Source organism: Opisthocomus hoazin, chromosome 12 (assembly GCF_030867145.1).
Source record: "Opisthocomus hoazin isolate bOpiHoa1 chromosome 12, bOpiHoa1.hap1, whole genome shotgun sequence".
Taxonomy (NCBI): Eukaryota; Metazoa; Chordata; class Aves; order Opisthocomiformes; family Opisthocomidae; genus Opisthocomus; species Opisthocomus hoazin.
In genome coordinates this window covers 26142623-26169702 of record NC_134425.1, presented here as the reverse complement: position 1 = coordinate 26169702, position 27080 = coordinate 26142623, and positions in this window count along the sequence as shown.

Below are 27080 nucleotides of genomic sequence, written 5' to 3'. Positions count from 1 at the left end.
CTATTCTGCCTGCCAGCTATCTGCAGACGTTCGCACTTTCGGAGCAGGGCTGTGATAGGAGCCTGGCAGGGACACCACCATTCCCAGCACGCGTTTGAAGTTTCAAGTGGCAAGATAAGGAAGCAGCCCCATTCTCTGTGCCTCTGTGCGAGCACTGCCATGGGCAGATGAGGCTGAGCAACAGCTTTCCAGGCTAGCCACTTCTGCCTGCCAGCTATCTGCAGACGTTCGCATTTCAAGAGCAGGGCTGCGAAAGGAGCGTAGCAGGTACACCATCTTTCCCAGGCTACGTTTGAAGTTTGAGGTGGCAAGACAAGCAAGGAGCCCCATTCTCTGTGCCTCTGTGCGAGCAGTGCCATGGGCAGATGAGGCTGAGCAACAGCTTTCCAGGCTAGCCCCTTCTGGCTGCCAGCTATCTGCAGACGTTCGCACTTTCGGAGCAGGGCTGCGAAAGCAGCTTGGCTGGGACACCAACTTTCCCAGGCTACGTTTGAAGTTTGAGGTGGCAAGACAAGCAAGCAGCCCCATTCTCTGTGCCTCTGTGCGAGCACTGCCATGGGCAGATGAGGCTGAGCAACAGCTTTCCAGGATAGCCCCTTCTGCCTGCCAGCTATCTGCAGACGTTCGCACTTTCGGAGCAGGGCTGTGATAGGAGCCTGGCAGGGACACCACCATTCCCAGCATGCGTTTGAAGTTTCAAGTGGCAAGATAAGCAAGCAGCCCCATTCTCCGTGCCTCTGTGCGAGCAGTGCCATGGGCAGATGAGGCTGAGCAAGAGCTTTCCAGGCTAGCCCCTTCTGGCTGCCAGCTATCTGCAGACGTTCGCACTTTCGGAGCAGGGCTGCGAAAGGAGCCTGGCCTGGACACCAACTTTCCCAGGCTACGTTTGAAGTTTGAGGTGGCAAGACAAGCAAGCAGCCCCATTCTCTGTGCCTCTGTGCGAGCACTGCCATGGGCAGATGAGGCTGAGCAACAGCTTTCCAGGCTAGCCCCTTCTGCCTGCCAGCTATCTGCAGACGTTCGCACTTTCGGAGCAGGGCTGTGATAGGAGCCTGGCAGGGACACCACCATTCCCAGCATGCGTTTGAAGTTTCAAGTGGCAAGATAAGCAAGCAGCCCCATTGTCTGTGCATCTGTGCAAGCACTGCAATGGGCAGATGAGGCTGAGCAACAGCTTTCCAGGCTAGCCCCTTCTGCCTGCCAGCTATCTGCAGACGTTCGCACTTTCGGAGCAGGGCTGTGATAGGAGCCTGGCAGGGACACCACCATTCCCAGGCCACGTTTGAAGTTTGTGGTGGCAAGACAAGCAAGCAGCCCCATTGTCTGTGCCTCTGTGTGAGCACTGCCATGGGCAGATGAGGCTGAGCAACAGCTTTCCAGGATAGCCTATTCTGCCTGCCAGCTATCTGCAGACGTTCGCACTTTCGGAGCAGGGCTGTGATAGGAGCCTGGCAGGGACACCACCATTCCCAGCACGCGTTTGAAGTTTCAAGTGGCAAGATAAGGAAGCAGCCCCATTCTCTGTGCCTCTGTGCGAGCACTGCCATGGGCAGATGAGGCTGAGCAACAGCTTTCCAGGCTAGCCACTTCTGCCTGCCAGCTATCTGCAGACGTTCGCATTTCAAGAGCAGGGCTGCGAAAGGAGCCTAGCAGGTACACCATCTTTCCCAGGCTACGTTTGAAGTTTGAGGTGGCAAGACAAGCAAGGAGCCCCATTCTCTGTGCCTCTGTGCGAGCAGTGCCATGGGCAGATGAGGCTGAGCAACAGCTTTCCAGGCTAGCCCCTTCTGGCTGCCAGCTATCTGCAGACGTTCGCACTTTCGGAGCAGGGCTGCGAAAGGAGCTTGGCTGGGACACCAACTTTCTCAGGCTACGTTTGAAGTTTGAGGTGGCAAGACAAGCAAGCAGCCCCATTCTCTGTGCCTCTGTGCGAGCACTGCCATGGGCAGATGAGGCTGAGCAACAGCTTTCCAGGATAGCCCCTTCTGCCTGCCAGCTATCTGCAGACGTTCGCACTTTCGGAGCAGGGCTGTGATAGGAGCCTGGCAGGGACACCACCATTCCCAGCATGCGTTTGAAGTTTCAAGTGGCAAGATAAGCAAGCAGCCCCATTCTCCGTGCCTCTGTGCGAGCAGTGCCATGGGCAGATGAGGCTGAGCAAGAGCTTTCCAGGCTAGCCCCTTCTGGCTGCCAGCTATCTGCAGACGTTCGCACTTTCGGAGCAGGGCTGCGAAAGGAGCCTGGCCTGGACACCAACTTTCCCAGGCTACGTTTGAAGTTTGAGGTGGCAAGACAAGCAAGCAGCCCCATTCTCTGTGCCTCTGTGCGAGCACTGCCATGGGCAGATGAGGCTGAGCAACAGCTTTCCAGGCTAGCCCCTTCTGGCTGCCAGCTATCTGCAGACGTTCGCACTTTCGGAGCAGGGCTGTGATAGGAGCCTGGCTGGGACACCACCATTCCCAGCATGCGTTTGAAGTTTCAAGTGGCAAGATAAGCAAGCAGCCCCATTCTCTGTGCATCTGTGCAAGCACTGCAATGGGCAGATGAGGCTGAGCAACAGCTTTCCAGGCTAGCCCCTTCTGCCTGCCAGCTATCTGCAGACGTTCGCACTTTCGGAGCAGGGCTGTGATAGGAGCCTGGCAGGGACACCACCATTCCCAGGCTACGTTTGAAGTTTGTGGTGGCAAGACAAGCAAGCAGCCCCATTCTCTGTGCCTCTGTGCGAGCACTGCCATGGGCAGATGAGGCTGAGCAACAGCTTTCCAGGATAGCCTATTCTGCCTGCCAGCTATCTGCAGACGTTCGCACTTTCGGAGCAGGGCTGTGATAGGAGCCTGGCAGGGACACCACCATTCCCAGCACGCGTTTGAAGTTTCAAGTGGCAAGATAAGCAAGCAGCCCCATTCTCTGTGCCTCTGTGCGAGCACTGCCATGGGCAGATGAGGCTGAGCAACAGCTTTCCAGGCTAGCCACTTCTGCCTGCCAGCTATCTGCAGACGTTCGCATTTCAAGAGCAGGGCTGCGAAAGGAGCCTAGCAGGTACACCATCTTTCCCAGGCTACGTTTGAAGTTTGAGGTGGCAAGACAAGCAAGGAGCCCCATTCTCTGTGCCTCTGTGCGAGCAGTGCCATGGGCAGATGAGGCTGAGCAACAGCTTTCCAGGCTAGCCCCTTCTGGCTGCCAGCTATCTGCAGACGTTCGCACTTTCGGAGCAGGGCTGCGAAAGGAGCTTGGCTGGGACACCAACTTTCCCAGGCTACGTTTGAAGTTTGAGGTGGCAAGACAAGCAAGCAGCCCCATTCTCTGTGCCTCTGTGTGAGCACTGCGATGGGCAGATGAGGCTGAGCAACAGCTTTCCAGGATAGCCCCTTCTGCCTGCCAGCTATCTGCAGACGTTCGCACTTTCGGAGCAGGGCTGTGATAGGAGCCTGGCAGGGACACCACCATTCCCAGCATGCGTTTGAAGTTTCAAGTGGCAAGATAAGCAAGCAGCCCCATTCTCTGTGCCTCTATGCGAGCAGTGCCATGGGCAGATGAGGCTGAGCAACAGCTTTTCAGGATAGCCCCTTTCTCCTGCCAGCTATCTGCAGACGTTCGCACTTTCGGAGCAGGGCTGCGAAAGCAGCCTGGCTGAGACACAAACTTTCCCAGGCTACGTTTCAAGTTTGAGGTGTCAAGACAAGCAAGCAGCCCCATTCTCTGTGCCTCTGTGCGAGCAGTGCCATGGACAGATGAGGCTGAGCAACAGCTTTCCAGGCTAGCACGTTCTGCCTGCCAGCTATCTGCAGACGTTCGCACTTTCAGAGCAGGGCTGTGAAAGGAGCCTGGCAGGGACACCACCATTCCCAGCATGCGTTTGAAGTTTCAAGTGGGAAGATAAGCAAGCAGCCCCATTCTCTGTGCATCTATGCGAACAGTGCCATGGGCAGATGAGGCTGAGCAACAGCTTTCCAGGCTAGCCCCTTCTGCCTGCCAGCTATCTGCAGACGTTCGCACTTTCGGAGCAAGGGCTGCGAAAGCAGCCTAGCAGGTACACCAACTTTCCCAGGTTACGTCTGAGGTTTGAGGTGGCAAGACAAGCAAACAGCCCCATTCTCTGTGCCTCTGTGCGAGCACTGCCATGGGCAGAAGAGGCTGAGCAACAGCTTTCCAGGATAGCCCCTTCTGCCTGCCAGCTATCTGCAGACGTTCGCACTTTCGGAGCAGGGCTGTGATAGGAGCCTGGCAGGGACACCACCATTCCCAGCATGCATTTGAAGTTTGAAGTGGCAAGATAAGCAAGCAGCCCCATTCTCTGTGCCTCTGTGCGAGCACTGCCATGGGCAGATGAGGCTGAGCAACAGCTTTCCAGGATAGCCCCTTCTGCCTGCCAGCTATCTGCAGACGTTCGCACTTTCGGAGCGGGGCTGTAAAGGAGCCTGGCTGGGACACCAACTTTCCCAGCATGCGTTTGAAGTTTGAGGTGGCAAGACAAGCAAGCAGCCCCATTCTCTGTGCCTCTGTGCGAGCAGTGCCATGGGCAGATGAGGCTGAGCAACAGCTTTCCGGGATAGCCCCTTCTGGCTGCCAGCTATCTGCAGACGTTCGCACTTTCGGACCAGGGCTGTGATAGGAGCCTGGCAGGGACACCACCATTCGCAGGCTACGTTTGAAGTTTGAGGTGGCAAGATAAGCAAGCAGCCCCATTCTCTGTGCCTCTGTGCGAGCACTGCCATGGGCAGATGAGGCTGAGCAACAGCTTTCCAGGCTAGCACCTTCTGGCTGCCAACTATCTGCAGACGTTCGCATTTCAAGAGCAGGGCTGTGATAGGAGCCTGGCAGGGACACCACCATTCCCAGGCCACGTTTGAAGTTTGTGGTGGCAAGAGAAGCAAGCAGCCCCATTCTCTGTGCCTCTGTGCGAGCACTGCCATGGGCAGATGAGGCTGAGCAACAGCTTTCCAGGATAGCCTATTCTGCCTGCCAGCTATCTGCAGACGTTCGCACTTTCGGAGCAGGGCTGTGATAGGAGCCTGGCAGGGACACCACCATTCCCAGCATGCATTTGAAGTTTTAAGTGGCAAGATAAGCAAGCAGCCCCATTCTCTGTGCCTCTGTGCGAACAGTGCCATGGGCAGATGAGGCTGAGCAACAGCTTTCCAGGCTAGCCCCTTCTGCCTGCCAGCTATCTGCAGACATTCGCATTTCAAGAGCAGGGCTGCGAAAGGAGGCTAGCAGGTACACCATCTTTCCCAGGCTACGTTTGAAGTTTGAGGTGGCAAGACAAGCAAGGAGCCCCATTCTCTGTGCCTCTGTGCGAGCACTGCCATGGGCAGATGAGGCTGAGCAACAGCTTTCCAGGCTAGCCCCTTCTGCCTGCCAGCTATCTGCAGACGTTCACACTTTCGGAGCAGGGCCGTGATAGGAGCCTGGCAGGGACACCACCATTCCCAGCATGCGTTTGAAGTTTCAAGTGGCAAGATAAGCAAGCAGCCCCATTCTCTGTGCCTCTATGCGAGCAGTGCCATGGGCAGATGAGGCTGAGCAACAGCTTTCCAGGATAGCCCCTTCTGGCTGCCAGCTATCTGCAGACGTTCGCACTTTCGGAGCGGGGCTGTGAAAGGAGCCTGGCTGGGACACCAACTTTCCCAGCATGCGTTTGAAGTTTGAGGTGGCAAGACAAGCAAGCAGCCCCATTCTCTGTGCCTCTGTGCGAGCACTGCCATGGGCAGATGAGGCTGAGCAACAGCTTTCCAGGCTAGCACCTTCTGACTGCCAGCTATCTGCAGACGTTCGCATTTCAAGAGCAGGGCTACGAAAGGAGCCTAGCAGGTACATCATCTTTCCCAGGCTACGTTTGAAGTTTGAGGTGGCAAGACAAGCAAGCAGCCCCATTCTCTGTGCCTCTGTGCGAGCAGTGCCATGGGCAGATGAGGCTGAGCAACAGCTTTCCAGGCTAGCCCCTTCTGCCTGCCAGCTATCTGCAGACGTTCGCACTTTCGGAGCAGGGCTGCGAAAGGAGGCTAGCAGGTACACCATCTTTCCCAGGCTACGTTTGAAGTTTGAGGTGGCAAGACAAGCAAGGAGCCCCATTCTCTGTGCCTCTGTGCGAGCACTGCCATGGGCAGATGAGGCTGAGCAACAGCTTTCCAGGATAGCCCCTTCTGGCTGCCAGCTATCTGCAGACGTTTGCACTTTCGGAGCGGGGCTGTGAAAGGAGCCTGGCTGGGACACCAACTTTCCCAGCATGCGTTTGAAGTTTGAGGTGGCAAGACAAGCAAGCAGCCCCATTCTCTGTGCCTCTATGCGAGCAGTGCCATGGGCAGATGAGGCTGAGCAACAGCTTTCCAGGATAGCCCCTTCTGCCTGCCAGCTATCTGCAGACGTTCGCACTTTCGGAGCAGGGCTGTGATAGGAGCCTGACAGGGACACCACCATTCCCAGGCCACGTTTGAAGTTTGTGGTGGCAAGACAAGCAAGCAGCCCCATTCTCTGTGCCTCTGTGCGAGCACTGCGATGGGCAGATGAGGCTGAGCAACAGCTTTCCAGGATAGCACCTTCTGCCTGCCAGCTATCTGCAGACGTTCGCACTTTCGGAGCAGGGCTGTGATAGGAGCCTGGCAGGGACACCACCATTCCCAGCATGCGTTTGAAGTTTCAAGTGGCAAGATAAGCAAGCAGCCCCATTCTCTGTGCCTCTGTGCGAGCAGTGCCATGGGCAGATGAGGCTGAGCAAGAGCTTTCCAGGCTAGCCCCTTCTGCCTGCCAGCTATCTGCAGACTTTCGCATTTCAAGAGCAGGGCTGCGAAAGGAGCCTAGCAGGTACACCATCTTTATCAGGCTATGTTTGAAGTTTGAGGTGGCAAGACAAGCAAGCAGCCCCATTCTCTGTGCCTCTGTGCGAGCAGTGCCATGGGCAGATGAGGCTGAGCAACAGCTTTCCAGGCTAGCCCCTTCTGCCTGTCAGCTATCTGCAGACATTCGCACTTTCGGAGCAGGGCTGTGATAGGAGCCTGGCAGGGACACCACCATTCCCAGCATGCGTTTGAAGTTTGAGGTGGCAAGATAAGCAAGCAGCCCCATTCTCTGTGCCTCTGTGCGAGCACTGCGATGGGCAGATGAGGCTGAGCAACAGCTTTCCAGGATAGCCCCTTCTGGCTGCCAGCTATCTGCAGACGTTCGCACTTTCGGAGCATTGCTGTGATAGGAGCCTGGCAGGGACACCACCATTCGCAGGCCACGTTTGAAGTTTGTGGTGGCAAGACAAGCAAGCAGCCCCATTCTCTGTGCCTCTGTGCGAGCACTGCGATGGGCAGATGGGGCTGAGCAAGAGCTTTCCAGGCTAGCACCTTCTGGCTGCCAGCTATCTGCAGACGTTCGCATTTCAAGAGCAGGGCTGCGAAAGGATCGTAGCAGGTACACCATCTTTCCCAGGCTACGTTTGAAGTGTGAGGTGGCAAGACAAGCAAGGAGCCCCATTCTCTGTGCCTCTGTGCGAACAGTGCCATGGGCAGATGAGGCTGAGCAACAGCTTTCCAGGCTAGCCCCTTCTGGCTGCCAGCTATCTGCAGACGTTCGCACTTTCGGAGCAGGTCTGCGAAAGGAGCCTGGCAGGGACACCACCATTCCCAGCATGCGTTTGAAGTTTCAAGAGGCAAGATAAGCAAGCAGCCCCATTCTCTGTGCCTCTGTGCGAACAGTGCCATGGGCAGATGAGGCTGAGCAACAGCTTTCCAGGCTCGCCCCTTCTGGCTGCCAGCTATCTGCAGACGTTCGCACTTTCGGAGCAGGGCTGCGAAAGCAGCCTGGCTGGGACAACAACTTTCCCAGGCTACGTTTGAAGTTTGAGGTGGCAAGACAAGCAAGCAGCCCCATTCTCTGGGCCTCTGTGCGAGCAGTGCCATGGGCAGACGAGGCTGAGCAACAGCTTTCCAGCATAGCCCCTTCTGGCTGCCAGCTATCTGCAGACGTTCGCACTTTCGGAGCAGGGCTGTGATAGGAGCCTGGCAGGGACACCACCATTCCCTGGCCACGTTTGAAGTTTGTGGTGGCAAGACACGCAAGCAGCCCCATTCTCTATGCCTCTGTGCGAGCACTGCGATGGGCAGATGAGGCTGAGCAACAGCTTTCCAGGATAGCCCCTTCTGGCTGCCAGCTATCTGGAGACGTTCGCACTTTCGGAGCGGGGCTGTGAAAGGAGCCTGGCTGGGACACCAACTTTCCCAGCATGCGTTTGAAGTTTGAGGTGGCAAGACAAGCAAGCAGCCCCATTCTCTGTGCCTCTGTGCGAGCACTGCCATGGGCAGATGAGGCTGAGCAACAGCTTTCCAGGATAGCCCCTTCTGGCTGCCAGCTATCTGCAGACGTTCGCACTTTCGGAGCAGGGCTGCGATAGGAGCCTGGCAGGGACACCACCATTCGCAGGCCACGTTTGAAGTTTGAGGTGGCAAGACAAGCAAGGAGCCCCATTCTCTGTGCCTCTGTGCGAGCAGTGCCATGGGCAGATGAGGCTGAGCAACAGCTTTCCAGGATAGCCCCTTCTGCCTGCCAGCTATCTGCAGACGTTCGCACTTTCGGAGCAGGGCTGTGATAGGAGCCTAGCAGGTACACCATCTTTCCCAGGCTACGTTTGAAGTTTGAGGTGGCAAGACAAGCAAGGAGCCCCATTCTCTGTGCCTCTGTGCGAACAGTGCCATGGGCAGATGAGGCTGAGCAACAGCTTTCCAGGCTAGCCCCTTCTGGCTGCCAGCTATCTGCAGACGTTCGCACTTTCGGAGCAGGGCTGCGAAAGGAGCCTGGGTGGGACACCACCATTCCCAGCATGCGTTTGAAGTTTCAAGAGGCAAGATAAGCAAGCAGCCCCATTCTCTGTGCCTCTGTGCGAACAGTGCCATGGGCAGATGAGGCTGAGCAACAGCTTTCCAGGCTAGCCCCTTCTGGCTGCCAGCTATCTGCAGACGTTCGCACTTTCGGAGCAGGGCTGCGAAAGCAGCCTGGCTGGGACACCACCATTCCCAGGCTACGTTTGACGTTTGAGGTGTCAAGACAAGCAAGCAGCCCCATTCTCTGTGCCTCTGTGCGAGCAGTGCCATGGGCAGATGAGGCTGAGCAACAGCTTTCCAGGCTAGCCCCTTCTGCCTGCCAGCTATCTGCAGACGTTCGCACTTTCGGAGCGGGGCTGTGATAGGAGCCTGGCAGGGACACCACCATTCCCAGGCCACGTTTGAAGTTTGTGGTGGCAAGAGAAGCAAGCAGCCCCATTCTCTATGCCTCTGTGCGAGCACTGCGATGGGCAGATGAGGCTGAGCAACAGCTTTCCAGGATAGCCTATTCTGCCTGCCAGCTATCTGCAGACGTTCGCACTTTCGGAGCAGGGCTGTGATAGGAGCCTGGCAGTTACACCACCATTCCCAGCATGCATTTGAAGTTTTAAGTGGCAAGATAAGCAAGCAGCCCCATTCTCTGTGCCTCTGTGCGAACAGTGCCATGGGCAGATGAGGCTGAGCAACAGCTTTCCAGGCTAGCCCCTTCTGCCTGCCAGCTATCTGCAGACGTTAGCATTTCAAGAGCAGGGCTGCGAAAGGAGCCTAGCAGGTACACCATCTTTCCCAGGCTACGTTTGAAGTTTGAGGTGGCAAGACAAGCAAGGAGCCCCATTCTCTGTGCCTCTGTGCGAGCACTGCCATGGGCAGATGAGGCTGAGCAACAGCTTTCCAGGATAGCCCCTTCTGGCTGCCAGCTATCTGCAGACGTTCGCATTTCAAGAGCAGGGCTGCGAAAGGAGCCTGGCTGGGACACCACCATTCCCAGCATGCGTTTGAAGTTTCAAGAGGCAAGATAAGCAAGCAGCCCCATTCTCTGTGCCTCTGTGCGAACAGTGCCATGGGCAGATGAGGCTGAGCAACAGCTTTCCAGGCTAGCCCCTTCTGGCTGCCAGCTATCTGCAGACGTTCGCACTTTCGGAGCAGGGCTGCGAAAGCAGCCTGGCTGGGACACCAACTTTCCCAGGCTACGTTTGAAGTTTGAGGTGGCAAGACAAGCAAGCAGCCCCATTCTCTGTGCCTCTGTGCGAGCAGTGCCATGGGCAGATGAGGCTGAGCAACAGCTTTCCAGGCTAGCCCCTTCTGCCTGCCAGCTATCTGCAGACGTTCGCACTTTCGGAGCAGGGCTGTGATAGAAGCCTGGCAGGGACACCACCATTCCCAGGCCACGTTTGAAGTTTGTGGTGGCAAGACAAGCAAGCAGCCCCATTCTCTGTGCCTCTGTGCGAGCACTGCGATGGGCAGATGAGGCTGAGCAACAGCTTTCCAGGATAGCCTATTCTGCCTGCCAGCTATCTGCAGACGTTCGCACTTTCGGAGCAGGGCTGTGATAGGAGCCTGGCAGGGACACCACCATTCCCAGCATGCATTTGAAGTTTTAAGTGGCAAGATAAGCACGCAGCCCCATTCTCTGTGCCTCTGTGCGAGCACTGCGATGGGCAGATGAGGCTGAGCAACAGCTTTCCAGGATAGCCCCTTCTGCCTGCCAGCTATCTGCAGACGTTCGCATTTCAAGAGCAGGGCTGCGAAAGGAGCCTAGCAGGTACACCATCTTTCCCAGGCTACGTTTGAAGTGTGAGGTGGCAAGACAAGCAAGGAGCCCCATTCTCTGTGCCTCTGTGCGAACAGTGCCATGGGCAGATGAGGCTGAGCAACAGCTTTCCAGGCTAGCCCCTTCTGGCTGCCAGCTATCTGCAGACGTTCGCACTTTCGGAGCAGGGCTGCGAAAGCAGCCTGGCTGGGACACCAACTTTCCCAGGCTACGTTTGAAGTTTGAGGTGTCAAGACAAGCAAGCAGCCCCATTCTCTGTGCCTCTGTGCGAGCAGTGCCATGGGCAGATGAGGCTGAGCAACAGCTTTCCAGGCTAGCCCCTTCTGCCTGCCAGCTATCTGCAGACGTTCGCACTTTCGGAGCAGGGCTGTGATAGGAGCCTGGCAGGGACACTACCATTCCCAGGCCACGTTTGAAGTTTGTGGTGGCAAGAGAAGCAAGCAGCCCCATTCTCTATGCCTCTGTGCGAGCACTGCGATGGGCAGATGAGGCTGAGCAACAGCTTTCCAGGATAGCCTATTCTGCCTGCCAGCTATCTGCAGACGTTCGCACTTTCGGAGCAGGGCTGTGATAGGAGCCTGGCAGTTACACCACCATTCCCAGCATGCATTTGAAGTTTTAAGTGGCAAGATAAGCAAGCAGCCCCATTCTCTGTGCCTGTGTGCGAACAGTGCCATGGGCAGATGAGGCTGAGCAACAGCTTTCCAGGCTAGCCCCTTCTGCCTGCCAGCTATCTGCAGACGTTAGCATTTCAAGAGCAGGGCTGCGAAAGGAGCCTAGCAGGTACACCATCTTTCCCAGGCTACGTTTGAAGTTTGAGGTGGCAAGACAAGCAAGGAGCCCCATTCTCTGTGCCTCTGTGCGAGCACTGCCATGGGCAGATGAGGCTGAGCAACAGCTTTCCAGGATAGCCCCTTCTGGCTGCCAGCTATCTGCAGACGTTCGCACTTTCGGAGCAGGTCTGCGAAAGGAGCCTGGCTGGGACACCACCATTCCCAGCATGCGTTTGAAGTTTCAAGAGGCAAGATAAGCAAGCAGCCCCATTCTCTGTGCCTCTGTGCGAACAGTGCCATGGGCAGATGAGGCTGAGCAACAGCTTTCCAGGCTAGCCCCTTCTGGCTGCCAGCTATCTGCAGACGTTCGCACTTTCGGAGCAGGGCTGCGAAAGCAGCCTGGCTGGGACACCAACTTTCCCAGGCTACGTTTGAAGTTTGAGGTGGCAAGACAAGCAAGCAGCCCCATTCTCTGGGCCTCTGTGCGAGCAGTGCCATGGGCAGACGAGGCTGAGCAACAGCTTTCCAGGCTAGCCCCTTCTGGCTGCCAGCTATCTGCAGACGTTCGCACTTTCGGAGCAGGGCTGTGATAGGAGCCTGGCAGGGACACCACCATTCCCAGGCCACGTTTGAAGTTTGTAGTGGCAAGACACGCAAGCAGCCCCATTCTCTATGCCTCTGTGCGAGCACTGCGATGGGCAGATGAGGCTGAGCAACAGCTTTCCAGGATAGCCCCTTCTGGCTGCCAGCTATCTGGAGACGTTCGCACTTTCGGAGCGGGGCTGTGAAAGGAGCCTGGCTGGGACACCAACTTTCCCAGCATGCGTTTGAAGTTTGAGGTGGCAAGAAAAGCAAGCAGCCCCATTCTCTGTGCCTCTGTGCGAGCACTGCCATGGGCAGATGAGGCTGAGCAACAGCTTTCCAGGATAGCCCCTTCTGGCTGCCAGCTATCTGCAGACGTTCGCACTTTCGGAGCAGGGCTGCGATAGGAGCCTGGCAGGGACACCACCATTCGCAGGCCACGTTTGAAGTTTGAGGTGGCAAGACAAGCAAGGAGCCCCATTCTCTGGGCCTCTGTGCGAGCAGTGCCATGGGCAGATGAGGCTGAGCAACAGCTTTCCAGGATAGCCCCTTCTGCCTGCCAGCTATCTGCAGACGTTCGCACTTTCGGAGCAGGGCTGTGATAGGAGCCTAGCAGGTACACCATCTTTCCCAGGCTACGTTTGAAGTTTGAGGTGGCAAGACAAGCAAGGAGCCCCATTCTCTGTGCCTCTGTGCGAGCACTGCCATGGGCAGATGAGGCTGAGCAACAGCTTTCCAGGATAGCCCCTTCTGGCTGCCAGCTATCTGCAGACGTTCGCATTTTAAGAGCAGGGCTGCGAAAGGAGCCTGGCTGGGACACCACCATTCCCAGCATGCGTTTGAAGTTTCAAGAGGCAAGATAAGCAAGCAGCCCCATTCTCTGTGCCTCTGTGCGAACAGTGCCATGGGCAGATGAGGCTGAGCAACAGCTTTCCAGGCTAGCCCCTTCTGGCTGCCAGCTATCTGCAGACGTTCGCACTTTCGGAGCAGGGCTGCGAAAGCTGCCTGGCTGGGACACCAACTTTCCCAGGCTACGTTTGAAGTTTGAGGTGGCAAGACAAGCAAGCAGCCCCATTCTCTGTGCCTCTGTGCGAGCAGTGCCATGGGCAGATGAGGCTGAGCAACAGCTTTCCAGGCTAGCCCCTTCTGCCTGCCAGCTATCTGCAGACGTTCGCACTTTCGGAGCAGGGCTGTGATAGAAGCCTGGCAGGGACACCACCATTCCCAGGCCACGTTTGAAGTTTGTGGTGGCAAGACAAGCAAGCAGCCCCATTCTCTATGCCTCTGTGCGAGCACTGCGATGGGCAGATGAGGCTGAGCAACAGCTTTCCAGGATAGCCTATTCTGCCTGCCAGCTATCTGCAGACGTTCGCACTTTCGGAGCAGGGCTGTGATAGGAGCCTGGCAGTTACACCACCATTCCCAGCATGCATTTGAAGTTTTAAGTGGCAAGATAAGCACGCAGCCCCATTCTCTGTGCCTCTGTGCGAGCACTGCGATGGGCAGATGAGGCTGAGCAACAGCTTTCCAGGATAGCCCCTTCTGCCTGCCAGCTATCTGCAGACGTTCGCATTTCAAGAGCAGGGCTGCGAAAGGAGCCTAGCAGGTACACCATCTTTCCCAGGCTATGTTTGAAGTTTGAGGTGGCAAGACAAGCAAGGAGCCCCATTCTCTGTGCCTCTGTGCGAGCACTGCCATGGGCAGATGAGGCTGAGCAACAGCTTTCCAGGCTAGCCCCTTCTGGCTGCCAGCTATCTGCAGACGTTCGCACTTTCGGAGCGGGGCTGTGAAAGGAGCCTGGCTGGGACACCAACTTTCCCAGCATGCGTTTGAAGTTTGAGGTGGCAAGACAAGCAAGCAGCCCCATTCTCTGTGCCTCTGTGCGAGCAGTGCCATGGGCAGATGAGGCTGAGCAACAGCTTTCCAGGATAGCCCCTTCTGGCTGCCAGCTATCTGCAGACGTTCGCACTTTCGGAGCAGGGCTGCGAAAAGAGCCTGGCTGGGACACCAACTTTCCCAGGCTACGTTTGAAGTTTGAGAAGGCAAGACAAGCAAGCAGCCCCATTCTCTGTGCCTCTGTGCGAGCAGTGCCATGGGCAGATGAGGCTGAGCAACAGCTTTCCAGGATAGCCCCTTCTGCCTGCCAGCTATCTGCAGACGTTCGCACTTTCGGAGCAGGGCTGTGATAGGAGCCTGGCAGGGACACCACCATTCCCAGCATGCGTTTGAAGTTTCAAGTGGCAAGATAAGCAAGGAGCCCCATTCTCTGTGCCTCTATGCGAACAGTGCCATGGGCAGATGAGGCTGAGCAACAGCTTTCCAGGCTAGCCCCTTCTGGCTGCCAGCTATCTGCAGACGTTCGCACTTTCGGAGCAGGGCTGCGAAAGCAGCCTGGCTGGGACACCAACTTTCCTAGGCTACGTATGAAGTTTGCGGTGGCAAGACAAGCAAGCAGCCCCATTCTCTGTGCCTCTGTGCGAGCACTGCCATGGGCAGATGAGGCTGAGCAACAGCTTTCCAGGCTAGCCCCTTCTGCCTGCCAGCTATCTGCAGACGTTCGCACTTTCGGAGCAGGGCTGCGAAAGGAGCATAGCAGGTACACCATCTTTCCCAGGCTACGTTTGAAGTTTGAGGTGGCAAGACAAGCAAGCAGCCCCATTCTCTGTGCTTCTGTGCGAGCAGTGCCATGGGCAGATGAGGCTGAGCAACAGCTTTCCAGGATAGCCCCTTCTGGCTGCCAGCTATCTGCAGACGTTCGCACTTTCGGAGCAGGGCTGCGAAAAGAGCCTGGCTGGGACACCAACTTTCCCAGGCTACGTTTGAAGTTTGAGAAGGCAAGACAAGCAAGCAGCCCCATTCTCTGTGCCTCTATGCGAACAGTGCCATGGGCAGATGAGGCTGAGCAACAGCTTTCCAGGATAGCCCCTTCTGCCTGCCAGCTATCTGCAGACGTTCGCACTTTCGGAGCAGGGCTGTGATAGGAGCCTGGCAGGGACACCACCATGCCCAGCATGCGTTTGAAGTTTCAAGTGGCAAGATAAGCAAGGAGCCCCATTCTCTGTGCCTCTATGCGAACAGTGCCATGGGCAGATGAGGCTGAGCAACAGCTTTCCAGGCTAGCCCCTTCTGCCTGCCAGCTATCTGCAGACATTCGCACTTTCGGAGCAGGGCTGCGAAAGCAGCCTGGCTGGGACACCAACTTTCCTAGGCTACGTATGAAGTTTGCGGTGGCAAGACAAGCAAGCAGCCCCATTCTCTGTGCCTCTATGCGAACAGTGCCATGGGCAGATGAGGCTGAGCAACAGCTTTCCAGGATAGCCTATTCTGCCTGCCAGCTATCTGCAGACGTTCGCACTTTCGGAGCAGGGCTGTGATAGGAGCCTGGCAGGGACACCACCATTCCCAGCATGCGTTTGAAGTTTCAAGTGGCAAGATAAGCAAGCAGCCCCATTCTCTGTGCCTCTGTGCGAGCAGTGCCATGGGCAGATGAGGCTGAGCAACAGCTTTCCAGGCTAGCCCCTTCTGGCTGCCAGCTATCTGCAGACGTTCGCACTTTCGGAGCAGGGCTGCGAAAGGAGCCTAGCAGGGACACCAACTTTCCCAGGCTACGTTTGAAGTTTGAGGTGGCAAGACAAGCAAGCAGCCCCATTCTCTGTGCCTCTGTGCAAGCACTGGCATGGGCAGATGAGGCTGAGCAACAGCTTTCCAGGATAGCCTATTCTGCCTGCCAGCTATCTGCAGACGTTCGCACTTTCGGAGCAGGGCTGCGAAAGGAGCCTAGCAGGTACACCATCTTTCCCAGGCTACGTTTGAAGTTTGAGGTGGCAAGACAATCAAGGAGCCCCATTCTCTGTGCCTCTGTGCAAGCACTGACATGGGCAGATGAGGCTGAGCAACAGCTTTCCAGGATAGCCTATTCTGGCTGCCAGCTATCTGCAGACGTTCGCACTTTCGGAGCAGGGCTGTGATAGGAGCCTGGCAGGGACACCACCATTCCCAGCATACGTTTGAAGTTTGAGAAGGCAAGATAAGCAAGCAGCCCCATTCTCTGTGCCTCTGTGCGAGCAGTGCCATGGGCAGATGAGGCTGAGCAACAGCTTTCCAGGATAGCCCCTTCTGGCTGCCAGCTATCTGCAGACGTTCGCACTTTCGGAGCAGGGCTGTGATAGGAGCCTGGCAGGGACACCACCATGCCCAGCATGCGTTTGAAGTTTCAAGTGGCAAGATAAGCAAGCAGCCCCATTCTCTGTGCCCCTGTGCGAACAGTGCCATGGGCAGATGAGGCTGAGCAACAGCTTTCCAGGATAGCCCCTTCTGCCTGCCAGCTATCTGCAGACGTTCGCACTTTCGGAGCAGGGCTGTGATAGGAGCCTGGCAGGGACACCACCATTCCCAGCATGCGTTTGAAGTTTCAAGTGGCAAGATAAGCAAGCAGCCCCATTCTCTGTGCCTCTGTGCGAGCAGTGCCATGGGCAGATGAGGCTGAGCAACAGCTTTCCAGGCTAGCCCCTTCTGGCTGCCAGCTATCTGCAGACGTTCGCACTTTCGGAGCAGGGCTGCGAAAGGAGCCTAGCAGGGACACCAACTTTCCCAGGCTACGTTTGAAGTTTGAGGTGGCAAGACAAGCAAGCAGCCCCATTCTCTGTGCCTCTGTGCAAGCACTGGCATGGGCAGATGAGGCTGAGCAACAGCTTTCCAGGATAGCCTATTCTGCCTGCCAGCTATCTGCAGACGTTCGCACTTTCGGAGCAGGGCTGCGAAAGGAGCCTAGCAGGTACACCATCTTTCCCAGGCTACGTTTGAAGTTTGAGGTGGCAAGACAATCAAGGAGCCCCATTCTCTGTGCCTCTGTGCAAGCACTGACATGGGCAGATGAGGCTGAGCAACAGCTTTCCAGGATAGCCTATTCTGGCTGCCAGCTATCTGCAGACGTTCGCACTTTCGGAGCAGGGCTGTGATAGGAGCCTGGCAGGGACACCACCATTCCCAGCATACGTTTGAAGTTTGAGAAGGCAAGATAAGCAAGCAGCCCCATTCTCTGTGCCTCTGTGCGAGCAGTGCCATGGGCAGATGAGGCTGAGCAACAGCTTTCCAGGATAGCACCTTCTGGCTGCCAGCTATCTGCAGACGTTCGCACTTTCGGAGCAGGGCTGTGATAGGAGCCTGGCAGGGACACCACCATGCCCAGCATGCGTTTGAAGTTTCAAGTGGCAAGATAAGCAAGCAGCCCCATTCTCTGTGCCCCTGTGCGAACAGTGCCATGGGCAGATGAGGCTGAGCAACAGCTTTCCAGGATAGCCCCTTCTGCCTGCCAGCTATCTGCAGGAGTTCGCATTTCAAGAGCAGGGCTGCGAAAGGAGCCTGGCTGGGACACCAACTTTCCGAGGCTACGTTTGAAGTTTGAGGTGGCAAGACAAGCAAGCAGCCCCATTCTCTGTGCCTCTGTGCGAGCACTGCCATGGGCAGATGAGGCTGAGCAACAGCTTTCCAGGCTAGCCCCTTCTGCCTGCCAGCTATCTGCAGATGTTCGCACTTTCGGAGCAGGGCTGCGAAAGGAGCCTAGCAGGGACACCAACTTTCACAGGTTACGTTTGAGGTTAGAGGTGGCAAGACATGCAAGCAGCCCCATTCTCTGTGCCTCTATGCGAACAGTGCCATGGGCAGATGAGGCTGAGCAACAGCTTTCCAGGCTAGCCACTTCTGGCTGCCAGCTATCTGCAGACGTTCGCACTTTCGGAGCAGGGCTGCGAAAGGAGCCTGGCTGGGACACCAACTTTCCGAGGCTAAGTTTGAAGTTTGAGGTGGCAAGACAAGCAAGCAGCCCCATTCTCTGTGCCTCTGTGCAAGCACTGCCATGGGCAGATGAGGCTGAGCAACAGCTTTCCAGGATAGCCCCTTCTGCCTGCCAGCTATCTGCAGACGTTCGCACTTTCGGAGCAGGGCTGTGATAGGAGCCTGGCAGGGACACCACCATTCCCAGCATGCGTTTGAAGTTTCAAGTGGCAAGATAAGCAAGCAGCCCCATTCTCTGTGCCTCTGTGCGAGCAGTGCCATGGGCAGATGAGGCTGAGCAACAGCTTTCCAGGATAGCCCCTTCTGCCTGCCAGCTATCTGCAGACGTTCGCACTTTCGGAGCAGGGCTGCGACAGGAGCCTAGCAGGTACACCATCTTTCCCAGGCTACGTTTGAAGTTTGAGGTGGCAAGACAAGCAAGCAGCCCCATTCTCTGTGCCTCTATGCGAGCAGTGCCATGGGCAGATGAGGCTGAGCAACAGCTTTCCAGGCTAGCCCCTTCTGGCTTCCAGCTATCTGCAGACGTTCGCACTTTCGAAGCAGGGCTGCGAAAGAAGCCTAGCAGGTACACCATCTTTCCCAGGCTACGTTTGAAGTTTGAGGTGGCAAGACAAGCAAGCAGCCCCATTCTCTGTGCCTCTATGCGAACAGTGCCATGGGCAGATGAGGCTGAGCAACAGCTTTCCAGGCTAGCCACTTCTGGCTGCCAGCTATCTGCAGACGTTCGCACTTTCGGAGCAGGGCTGCGAAAGGAGCCTGGCTGGGACACCAACTTTCCGAGGCTAAGTTTGAAGTTTGAGGTGGCAAGACAAGCAAGCAGCCCCATTCTCTGTGCCTCTGTGCGAGCACTGCCATGGGCAGATGAGGCTGAGCAACAGCTTTCCAGGATAGCCCCTTCTGCCTGCCAGCTATCTGCAGACGTTCGCACTTTCGGAGCAGGGCTGTGATAGGAGCCTGGCAGGGACACCACCATTCCCAGCATGCGTTTGAAGTTTCAAGTGGCAAGATAAGCAAGCAGCCCCATTCTCTGTGCCTCTGTGCGAGCAGTGCCATGGGCAGATGAGGCTGAGCAACAGCTTTCCAGGATAGCCCCTTCTGCCTGCCAGCTATCTGCAGACGTTCGCACTTTCGGAGCAGGGCTGCGACAGGAGCCTAGCAGGTACACCATCTTTCCCAGGCTACGTTTGAAGTTTGAGGTGGCAAGACAAGCAAGCAGCCCCATTCTCTGTGCCTCTATGCGAGCAGTGCCATGGGCAGATGAGGCTGAGCAACAGCTTTCCAGGCTAGCCCCTTCTGGCTTCCAGCTATCTGCAGACGTTCGCACTTTCGAAGCAGGGCTGCGAAAGAAGCCTAGCAGGTACACCATCTTTCCCAGGCTACGTTTGAAGTTTGAGGTGGCAAGACAAGCAAGCAGCCCCATTCTCTGTGCCTCTATGCGAACAGTGCCATGGGCAGATGAGGCTGAGCAACAGCTTTCCAGGCTAGCCCCTTCTGCCTGCCAGCTATCTGCAGACGTTCGCACTTTCGGAGCAGGGCTGCGAAAGGAGCCTGGCTGGGACACCAACTTTCCGAGGCTACGTTTGAAGTTTGAGGTGGGAAGACAAGCAAGCAGCCCCATTCTCTGTTCCTCTGTGCAAGCACTGCCATGGGCAGATGAGGCTGAGCAACAGCTTTCCAGGATAGCCCCTTCTGGCTGCCAGCTATCTGCAGACGTTCGCACTTTCGGAGCAGGGCTGTGATAGGAGCCTGGCAGGGACACCACCATTCCCAGCATGGTTTGAAGTTTCAAGTGGCAAGATAAGCAAGCAGCCCCATTCTCTGTGCCTCTGTGCGAGCAGTGCCATGGGCAGATGAGGCTGAGCAACAGCTTTCCAGGATAGCCCCTTCTGGCTGCCAGCTATCTGCAGACGTTCGCACTTTCGGAGCAGGGCTGCGAAAGCACCCTGGCTGGGACACCAACTTTCCCAGCATGCGTTTGAAGTTTGAGGTGGCAAGACATGCAAGCAGCCCCATTCTCTGTGCCTCTATGCGAACAGTGCCATGGGCAGATGAGGCTGAGCAACAGCTTTCCAGGCTAGCCCCTTCTGGCTGCCAGCTATCTGCAGACGTTCGCACTTTCGGAGCAGGGCTGCGAAAGCAGCCTGGCTGGGACACCAACTTTCCTAGGCTACGTTTGAAGTTTGCGGTGGCAAGACAAGCAAGCAGCCCCATTCTCTGTTCCTCTGTGCAAGCACTGCCATGGGCAGATGAGGCTGAGCAACAGCTTTCCAGGATAGCCCCTTCTGGCTGCCAGCTATCTGCAGACGTTCGCACTTTCGGAGCAGGGCTGTGATAGGAGCCTGGCAGGGACACCACCATTCCCAGCATGGTTTGAAGTTTCAAGTGGCAAGATAAGCAAGCAGCCCCATTCTCTGTGCCTCTATGCGAACAGTGCCATGGGCAGATGAGGCTGAGCAACAGCTTTCCAGGCTAGCCCCTTCTGGCTGCCAGCTATCTGCAGACGTTCGCACTTTCGGAGCAGGGCTGCGAAAGGAGCCTGGCTGGGACACCAACTTTCCGAGGCTACGTTTGAAGTTTGAGGTGGCAAGACAAGCAAGCAGCCCCATTCTCTGTGCCTCTGTGCGAGCACTGCCATGGGCAGATGAGGCTGAGCAACAGCTTTCCAGGCTAGCCCCTTCTGCCTGCCAGCTATCTGCAGATGTTCGCACTTTCGGAGCAGGGCTGCGAAAGGAGCCTAGCAGGGACACCAACTTTCACAGGTTACGTTTGAGGTTAGAGGTGGCAAGACATGCAAGCAGCCCCATTCTCTGTGCCTCTATGCGAACAGTGCCATGGGCAGATGAGGCTGAGCAACAGCTTTCCAGGATAGCCCCTTCTGGCTGCCAGCTATCTGCAGACGTTCGCACTTTCGGAGCAGGGCTGCGAAAGCACCCTGGCTGGGACACCAACTTTCCCAGCATGCGTTTGAAGTTTGAGGTGGCAAGACATGCAAGCAGCCCCATTCTCTGTGCCTCTATGCGAACAGTGCCATGGGCAGATGAGGCTGAGCAACAGCTTTCCAGGCTAGCCCCTTCTGGCTGCCAGCTATCTGCAGACGTTCGCACTTTCGGAGCAGGGCTGCGAAAGCAGCCTGGCTGGGACACCAACTTTCCTAGGCTACGTTTGAAGTTTGCGGTGGCAAGACAAGCAAGCAGCCCCATTCTCTGTTCCTCTGTGCAAGCACTGCCATGGGCAGATGAGGCTGAGCAACAGCTTTCCAGGATAGCCCCTTCTGGCTGCCAGCTATCTGCAGACGTTCGCACTTTCGGAGCAGGGCTGTGATAGGAGCCTGGCAGGGACACCACCATTCCCAGCATGGTTTGAAGTTTCAAGTGGCAAGATAAGCAAGCAGCCCCATTCTCTGTGCCTCTATGCGAACAGTGCCATGGGCAGATGAGGCTGAGCAACAGCTTTCCAGGCTAGCCCCTTCTGGCTGCCAGCTATCTGCAGACGTTCGCACTTTCGGAGCAGGGCTGCGAAAGGAGCCTGGCTGGGACACCAACTTTCCGAGGCTACGTTTGAAGTTTGAGGTGGCAAGACAAGCAAGCAGCCCCATTCTCTGTGCCTCTGTGCGAGCACTGCCATGGGCAGATGAGGCTGAGCAACAGCTTTCCAGGCTAGCCCCTTCTGCCTGCCAGCTATCTGCAGATGTTCGCACTTTCGGAGCAGGGCTGCGAAAGGAGCCTAGCAGGGACACCAACTTTCACAGGTTACGTTTGAGGTTAGAGGTGGCAAGACATGCAAGCAGCCCCATTCTCTGTGCCTCTATGCGAACAGTGCCATGGGCAGATGAGGCTGAGCAACAGCTTTCCAGGCTAGCCACTTCTGGCTGCCAGCTATCTGCAGACGTTCGCACTTTCGGAGCAGGGCTGCGAAAGGAGCCTGGCTGGGACACCAACTTTCCGAGGCTAAGTTTGAAGTTTGAGGTGGCAAGACAAGCAAGCAGCCCCATTCTCTGTGCCTCTGTGCAAGCACTGCCATGGGCAGATGAGGCTGAGCAACAGCTTTCCAGGCTAGCCCCTTCTGCCTGCCAGCTATCTGCAGACGTTCGCACTTTCGGAGCAGGGCTGTGATAGGAGCCTGGCAGGGACACCACCATTCCCAGCATGCGTTTGAAGTTTCAAGTGGCAAGATAAGCAAGCAGCCCCATTCTCTGTGCCTCTGTGCGAGCAGTGCCATGGGCAGATGAGGCTGAGCAACAGCTTTCCAGGATAGCCCCTTCTGCCTGCCAGCTATCTGCAGACGTTCGCACTTTCGGAGCAGGGCTGCGACAGGAGCCTAGCAGGTACACCATCTTTCCCAGGCTACGTTTGAAGTTTGAGGTGGCAAGACAAGCAAGCAGCCCCATTCTCTGTGCCTCTATGCGAGCAGTGCCATGGGCAGATGAGGCTGAGCAACAGCTTTCCAGGCTAGCCCCTTCTGGCTGCCAGCTATCTGCAGACGTTCGCACTTTCGAAGCAGGGCTGCGAAAGAAGCCTAGCAGGTACACCATCTTTCCCAGGCTACGTTTGAAGTTTGAGGTGGCAAGACAAGCAAGCAGCCCCATTCTCTGTGCCTCTATGCGAACAGTGCCATGGGCAGATGAGGCTGAGCAACAGCTTTCCAGGCTAGCCCCTTCTGGCTGCCAGCTATCTGCAGACGTTCGCACTTTCGGAGCAGGGCTGCGAAAGCAGCCTGGCTGGGACACCAACTTTCCGAGGCTACGTTTGAAGTTTGAGGTGGGAAGACAAGCAAGCAGCCCCATTCTCTGTTCCTCTGTGCAAGCACTGCCATGGGCAGATGAGGCTGAGCAACAGCTTTCCAGGATAGCCCCTTCTGGCTGCCAGCTATCTGCAGACGTTCGCACTTTCGGAGCAGGGCTGTGATAGGAGCCTGGCAGGGACACCACCATTCCCAGCATGGTTTGAAGTTTCAAGTGGCAAGATAAGCAAGCAGCCCCATTCTCTGTGCCTCTGTGCGAGCAGTGCCATGGGCAGATGAGGCTGAGCAACAGCTTTCCAGGATAGCCCCTTCTGGCTGCCAGCTATCTGCAGACGTTCGCACTTTCGGAGCAGGGCTGCGAAAGCACCCTGGCTGGGACACCAACTTTCCCAGCATGCGTTTGAAGTTTGAGGTGGCAAGACATGCAAGCAGCCCCATTCTCTGTGCCTCTATGCGAACAGTGCCATGGGCACATGAGGCTGAGCAACAGCTTTCCAGGCTAGCCCCTTCTGGCTGCCAGCTATCTGCAGACGTTCGCACTTTCGGAGCAGGGCTGCGAAAGCAGCCTGGCTGGGACACCAACTTTCCTAGGCTACGTTTGAAGTTTGAGGTGGCAAGACAAGCAAGCAGCCCCATTCTCTGTGCCTCTATGCGAACAGTGCCATGGGCAGATGAGGCTGAGCAACAGCTTTCCAGGATAGCCTATTCTGCCTGCCAGCTATCTGCAGACGTTCGCACTTTCGGAGCAGGGCTGTGATAGGAGCCTGGCAGGGACACCACCATTCCCAGCATGCGTTTGAAGTTTCAAGTGGCAAGATAAGCAAGCAGCCCCATTCTCTGTGCCTCTATGCGAACAGTGCCATGGACAGATGAGGCTGAGCAACAGCTTTCCAGGCTAGCCCCTTCTGGCTGCCAGCTATCTGCAGACGTTCGCACTTTCGGAGCAGGGCTGCGAAAGGAGCCTGGCTGGGACACCAACTTTCCGAGGCTACGTTTGAAGTTTGAGGTGGCAAGACAAGCAAGCAGCCCCATTCTCTGTGCCTCTGTGCGAGCACTGCCATGGGCAGATGAGGCTGAGCAACAGCTTTCCAGGCTAGCCCCTTCTGCCTGCCAGCTATCTGCAGACGTTCGCACTTTCGGAGCAGGGCTGCGAAAGGAGCCTAGCAGGGACACCAACTTTCACAGGTTACGTTTGAGGTTAGAGGTGGCAAGACATGCAAGCAGCCCCATTCTCTGTGCCTCTATGCGAACAGTGCCATGGGCATATGAGGCTGAGCAACAGCTTTCCAGGCTAGACCCTTCTGCCTGCCAGCTATCTGCAGACGTTTGCATTTGAAGAGCAGGGCTGCGAAAGGAGCCTAGCAGGTACACCATCTTTCCCAGGCTACGTTTGAAGTTTGAGGTGGCAAGACAAGCAAGCAGCCCCATTCTCTGTGCCTCTGTGCAGGCACTGCCATGGGCAGATGAGGCTGAGCAACAGCTTTCCAGGCTAGCCCCTTTTGGCTGCCAGCTATCTGCAGACGTTCGCACTTTCGGAGAAGGGCTGTGATAGGAGCCTGGCAGGGACACCACCATTCCCAGCATGCGTTTGAAGTTTCAAGTGGCAAGATAAGCAAGCAGCCGCATTCTCTGTGCCTCTATGCGAACAGTGCCATGGGCAGATGAGGCTGAGCAACAGCTTTCCAGGCTAGCCCCTTCTGGCTGCCAGCTATCTGCAGACGTTCGAACTTTCGGAGCAGGGCTGCGAAAGCACCCTGGCAGGGACACCAACTTTCACAGGTTACGTTTGAGGTTAGAGGTGGCAAGACATGCAAGCAGCCCCATTCTCTGTGCCTCTATGCGAACAGTGCCATGGGCAGATGAGGCTGAGCAACAGCTTTCCAGGCTAGACCCTTCTGCCTGCCAGCTATCTGCAGACGTTTGCATTTCAAGAGCAGGGCTGCGAAAGGAGCCTAGCAGGTACACCATCTTTCCCAGGCTACGTTTGAAGTTTGAGGTGGCAAGACAATCAAGGAGCCCCATTCTCTGTGCCTCTGTGCAAGCACTGCCATGGGCAGATGAGGCTGAGCAAAAGCTTTCCAGGATAGCCTATTCTGCCTGCCAGCTATCTGCAGACGTTCGCACTTTCGGAGCAGGGCTGTGATAGGAGCCTGGCAGGGACACCACCATTCCCAGCATACGTTTGAAGTTTCAAGTGGCAAGATAAGCAAGCAGCCCCATTCTCTGTGCCTCTGTGCGAGCAGTGCCATGGGCAGATGAGGCTGAGCAACAGCTTTCCAGGCTAGCCCCTTCTGGCTGCCAGCTATCTACAGACGTTCGCACTTTCGGAGCAGGGCTGCGAAAGGAGCCTGGCTGGGACACCAACTTTCCCAGGCTACGTTTGAAGTTTGAGAAGGCAAGACAAGTAAGGAGCCCCATTCTCTGTGCCTCTATGCGAACAGTGCCATGGGCACATGAGGCTGAGCAACAGCTTTCCAGGCTAGACCCTTCTGGCTGCCAGCTATCTCCAGACGTTTGCATTTCAAGAGCAGGGCTGCGAAAGGAGCCTAGCAGGTACACCATCTTTCCCAGGCTACGTTTGAAGTTTGAGGTGGCAAGACAAGCAAGGAGCCCCATTCTCTGTGCCTCTGTGCAAGCACTGCCGTGGGCAGATGAGGCTGAGCAACAGCTTTCCAGGATAGCCTATTCTGCCTGCCAGCTATCTGCAGACGTTCGCACTTTCGGAGCAGGGCTGTGATAGGAGCCTGGCAGGGACACCACCATTCCCAGCATACGTTTGAAGTTTGAGGTGGCAAGACAAGCAAGCAGCCCCATTCTCTGTGCCTCTATGCGAGCAGTGCCATGGGCAGATGAGGCTGAGCAACAGCTTTCCAGGCTAGCCCCTTCTGGCTGCCAGCTATCTGCAGACGTTCGCACTTTCGGAGCAGGGCTGCGAAAGGAGCCTGGCTGGGACACCAACTTTCCCAGGCTACGTTTGAAGTTTGAGAAGGCAAGACAAGCAAGGAGCCCCATTCTCTGTGCCTCTATGTGAACAGTGCCATGGGCAGATGAGGCTGAGCAACAGCTTTCCAGGCTAGCACCTTCTGGCTGCCAGCTATCTGCAGACGTTCGCACTTTCGGAGCAGGGCTGTGATAGGAGCCTGGCAGGGACACCACCATGCCCAGCATCCGTTTGAAGTTTCAAGTGGCAAGATAAGCAAGCAGCCCGATTCTCTGTGCCCCTGTGCGAACAGTGCCATGGGCAGATGAGGCTGAGCAACAGCTTTCCAGGATAGCCCCTTCTGCCTGCCAGCTATCTGCAGGAGTTCGCATTTCAAGAGCAGGGCTGCGAAAGAGCCTAGCAGGTACACCATCTTTCCCAGGCTACGTTTGAAGTTTGAGGTGGCAAGACAAGCAAGCAGCCCCATTCTCTGTGCCTCTGTGCGAGCAGTGGCATGGGCAGATGAGGCTGAGCAACAGCTTTCCAGGCTAGCCCCTTCTGGCTGCCAGCTATCTGCAGACGTTCGCACTTTCGGAGCAGGGCTGCGAAAGCAGCCTGGCTGGGACACCAACTTTCCTAGGCTACGTTTGAAGTTTGCGGTGGCAAGACAAGCAAGCAGCCCCATTCTCTGTGCCTCTATGTGAACAGTGCCATGGGCAGATGAGGCTGAGCAACAGCTTTCCAGGATAGCCTATTCTGCCTGCCAGCTATCTGCAGACGTTCGCACTTTCGCAGCAGGGCTGTGATAGGAGCCTGGCAGGGACACCACCATTCCCAGCATGCGTTTGAAGTTTCAAGTGGCAAGATAAGCAAGCAGTCCCATTCTCTGTGCCTCTGTGCGAGCAGTGCCATGGGCAGATGAGGCTGAGCAACAGCTTTCCAGGATAGCCCCTTCTGGCTGCCAGCTATCTGCAGACGTTCGCACTTTCGGAGCAGGGCTGTGATAGGAGCCTGGCAGGGACACCACCATTCCCAGCATGCGTTGGAAGTTTCAAGTGGCAAGATAAGCAAGCAGCCCCATTCTCTGTGCGTCTATGCGAACAGTGCCATGGGCAGATGAGGCTGAGCAACAGCTTTCCAGGCTAGCCCCTTCTGCCTGCCAGCTATCTGCAGACGTTCGCACTTTCGGAGCAGGGCTGCGAAAGGAGCCTGGCTGGGACACCAACTTTCCCAGGCTACGTTTGAAGTTTGAGGTGGCAAGACAAGCAAGCAGCCCCATTCTCTGTGCCTCTGTGCAAGCACTGCCATGGGCAGATGAGGCTGAGCAACAGCTTTCCAGGCTAGCCTATTCTGCCTGCCAGCTATCTGCAGACATTCGCACTTTCGGAGCAGGGCTGTGATAGGAGCCTGGCAGGGACACCACCATTCCCAGCATGCGTTTGAAGTTTCAAGTGGCAAGATAAGCAAGCAGCCCCATTCTCTGTGCCTCTGTGCGAGCAGTGCCATGGGCAGATGAGGCTGAGCAACAGCTTTCCAGGATAGCCCCTTCTGCCTGCCAGCTATCTGCAGACGTTCGCACTTTCGGAGCAGGGCTGCGACAGGAGCCTAGCAGGTACACCATCTTTCCCAGGCTACGTTTGAAGTTTGAGGTGGCAAGATAAGCAAGCAGCCCCATTCTCTGTGCCCCTGTGCGAACAGTG